Source organism: Tupaia chinensis, unplaced genomic scaffold (assembly GCF_000334495.1).
Source record: "Tupaia chinensis unplaced genomic scaffold, TupChi_1.0 Scaffold000469_1, whole genome shotgun sequence".
NCBI lineage: Eukaryota > Metazoa > Chordata > Mammalia > Scandentia > Tupaiidae > Tupaia > Tupaia belangeri.
In genome coordinates, this window is record NW_006159978.1 from 855,524 (window position 1) to 859,713 (window position 4,190).

Consider the following 4,190-nt stretch of genomic DNA (forward strand, 5'->3'; position numbering starts at 1 on the left):
GAAAGAGTGAGACAAAAAGGGGGCCTGGGCCAGAGAAAATAGAGGAGAATGCCCAGTAAGACTGGTCAGAGAAGGAAGAGAAAAGTCATGAGCACGCATTGTCATGAAAGTTGAGGATGTGGGGACCAGCAGTTAGCGTAATGGCTATGTGGCTGGACTCCCACGTAGTCGACCACGATTCGCGTCCTGGACCCGGTGGCTTAAAACCACGCTGGGCGCATGTGCGTGCGTGCCCAAGATCCTGAGAGGAGAATGGAGGAGAAGGGATTGCGGCATGACCATCCCCCCTGGGGGGTGATTTCTCGCTTTCTGTTTCTCTGTCTCTCTCTGTCTGGCGAGCACAGGCGCCCTATGGCAAAAACCTCTCTAAAAAAAAAAAAAGTTGAGGATGTGACTATTTATTTATTTATTTATAGAAATTTTTGCTATAGCAAGTGTGTGCTCACCAGAGACACAGAAAATGAGAAATCATCCCCCAGGGAGATGGCCACACCACAATCCCTTCTCCTTTATTCTCCTCTTGGGATTTTGGGCATATATGCACACGTGCCTGATGTAAGTTTTAAGCCACTGGGTCCGGTACTTGAACCGCAATTGTGGGAGTCTAGCGACATAACCATTATGCCATCTGCTGGTCCCAAGGATGTGACCATTGTAGGGAGGATATATGCTCCGATTGCGAGTGTCCAATTCTGCTGAGGTGTGTCCACAGGGCACTTGTGACCTTGACGGTGAAGATGGAGCCAGCGCCTGGGTGGTACTGATGTGATGGTGACAGTGGGCATCACCTAACAGGGGTAACTGTTCTTCATCTTCTCATGTGTAGGCAAAAATGGGTTTATTGCTAAATCCCATAAATGCTTTATGTATTGAGCACCTAATGGACTGGACGCCGTGTCTGGAGCTGTGGATACGATGGCAAATCCTTGAAGCTCTAGTTGACTAGCAGGAGACAGACATTCTCATTCACATCACAAAACAATGTGATGGAAATGCTATGGGGGAGACAGAGACACACCAGGGAATTTGTACACAGCAGGACCAGGTCTACGAGGGAAGAGCAAAGGGCAGGCAGGAAAGGTCTTAGAATGCAGGGAAGAGGGCAAGGTTTGCACTGACGGGGTCATCGCTGGAGCTGTTCATTGCAGGGTTCGGATCTCAGCTTGCAGTGGAGGAAGGGCATTTGTGCATGCCCAAAATCTCAAGAGGAGAATGGACTAGAAGCAATTGCAGCATGGCCATCCCACCTGGGGAATGATTTCTCACTTTCTGCCTCTCTGCCTCTCTGTCTCTCTGTTTCTCTGACGAGCGCACACATCCTATAACAAAAATCTCTCTTGCAGGAAAAAGAAAAGCAAATTCTCAGGCCTTACCCCAGGCTTACTGAAACAGCAGCTCCGGGTGGAGCCCAGCAATCTGAGTCTTAACAAACCCTCCTGTGGATTCGGAGGCAGCTCACACTGGAGAACCACTGCCTCGCTGATGCTGACAGGTGCAGTTGCTTTAAAGGCAGAATAGGAGGAAAAGGTCATTCTAGTAAAATGTGCTTGGAAAAACCTAGTAAGATACTAATTAAATGGTGAGGCTCGACAAATCCTAGGGAAGGATTTTAAACAAAGAAGTTTAGCATTGCACCCATCTCTCACGAGCAGAGCCTCACTAATAAAAGACTAAGGCTGCCTGGCCGTGTGCACGGCCCCCATGGTGCCACACCAGAGAAAGACATTGTCGCAGAAGAGGTACTCCGAATCTCGAGCATGGAAGCCACAGCCCGAGATAAGCCCAGGAGAGCATTTGCTATTTGCCCCTTGGTCTTACTGATTTAGAAAATGCTCCCGAATGCTTCGAATCGGAAAGGTGCAGAAGACCCAATGCTCCCTTCTGCAGAGTGAGTCATTAGAGCTGAAGTGGAGGCTACGTGGTAATGGGCACTATTTAAATGAAGCCAAAAGTACCATTTTAAACGCTTGCTTTTTTAAACTGTCAAATAAAAGGAATCCATTTGTGCATGTGAAATTATTTCAACAGTTCTATTGACTGAAAGCAGGTGAAAAATGTCACAGAAAATAAATGTTCTGTGAAAAAGCTGGTTAAATGTTTAAAGACAGATGTCTAATGACTTCTTTAGCCTGCTCTGGATACAAAATGCCTATTTTCACCAGTTCTAGGTGAGAAACATGGGCAAACATTTAAAAAGAAAATTAAACCTGAATAACAAGATACCATCTTGTTCATCAATATTGCTTTAACCAACGTGCACTTAGCGTTGTCTTGTGGACAAGACAACAGCAGATGATCACTTCACCTATTTCCTTTGGCTTAAATTTGATGCCAAAGGTCGTTGGCTAGCTTTCCAAGTGACTTACTGAACACCGTGTTTTCAGTGCTCTGTTTGCTATTGGTGAATACATCCTTGTCAAGTTCAATGAAAAGAAAATTCTGGAAAAGTCACTGAGAAGTACCCGTTCAGTCACTGGTGGACCCACCTGGTGGAGGTCACCTCTATGGAGCTGAGGCTAATGTGAATGTCAGCTTCTGCCTCCATTGTTCAGGCATCTTTACAGACAAGACAGAACCCTGGTCCTTTCCATTCATCCCCTCTGAGGGTTTCCACTGCAATTAGTTTTGTGTTCATGCCTTCACTGTCTGTTGGTGCTGAAATGGAGTTGCTGAAATAATTAGCTCATCTCTCTCCTTGCCCTCGGGCACTTTCACCCGTGCCACTACGCCTGGATAATACGCTTCCTCAGTCCAAACGGAAACTTGCAGGTGCTGACTGGCTGGAGGCATTGGGCAGGCGCCAAAAGGCAGACTCCTCTCCCTTGTATGTGCACACAACCCTCCAGGGGATCTTGATAAAAAACGCACACTCTGACTGGGAGGCCTGCATGTCTCACAAGCTCTGGGGCAAGGATGTGCTGCTCAGGCCCCCCAGTAGGGAAGGGGAACTCCCGGCACAGCAGCGCTGTTGAAACCAGACTTCACAGCCTTTTTCTAAGGGTCTGGCTGGCTCCCTTTTGATTCAGAGTTCCTTGAAAGCAGAGACTGGGGACTGGGTCTTTACACATTGTGCTGTGGTCCCCTGGCTGGCAGTTGGCACAGGGCCGGCCCAAGGTGGGTATTTTTTATGCAATTGAACAGAGTTGGCCTTGCTCCGAAAAAGATTTTAAATGGCCTTAACCCCTAGTTGCCGAGACAGGTGCGTGATGAATTGGCCAGGTTCCTGCTAGGGGTGATTACTCCTCTTCAGTTACTCCGAAGGTCGCCTGCACCTGGATTACACCTCAGCTGCTCTTCTGAAATATTTCCTCCTGCTCCATTTTAAAAGTGGTTTACACTAGAGAGAGGATCAGAAAGGAGGAAAAACAAAACCAAACCAGAAAAGCCCTGCGAAGCCGTGAGAGCTCCGAACATCTAAAGCTCCACTCTCAGGGCTGGTGGAGTCGCAGAACTCTGGGGTTTCTCTCCCTGACTGGTCTCCATCATTTTGCAGGTCGGTGTCGCCCCGCCAGCCAGGTCCCCCGCCAGCCCCCAGATCCCTGCAGGAGCCCGCCCCGGCGGCGGCGCGGGAGGGCGCCTATTGGCTTGGGGCGAGCCTGTTTGTTAGCGCAGTTCAAGCAATTAATCTCGTGCATCTCCCGCCCCGAGGGGGTTGTGGGGGCTGGGGTCGCCTTGGCGGTCGTGGGGAGCAGGACAGGAGGGACCACTCTGCAGAAGCCCTTATTTCCAGAGCCCTCGGCGATGCCATAACCTGTTTCTCTCCGCAGCAGCCAGGGAGGGTGCAGCAAGGCTCGCTGGGGGCTCCGTGGGGAAGGAGGGCGCGGACAGGGGACTAGGCAGGGCGTTACGTCGGTCAGTAGCTGGGCCTCAGCGGGAAGGGAGGAGCGCACCGGCGAGTGCGCCCTAGGGGAGGAGTACACGTGCTGGGGAGGGGGGGTGAAAGGCAGGCGGGAGGGGAGGAGTAGGGAGGCGAGAGCTACAAGCCGGAGGCGCCGCGGTCTCACAGACGCAGGCGCGGGCAGCAGAGGAGCCAGAGAGAAAGTTCCCGGGGAGAGCTCGTCCCCGAGAGGGCCCACGTCGAGGCCGCTCCCCTAGAGGGCCGCAGGTCCCGCGCGTCCAGCCCGCCTTCCCCTGCGCGCTCTCGGCCGCCCGGGCTAGGCTCGCGGGGGGGCAGAGGGGGCTCGCCCGGC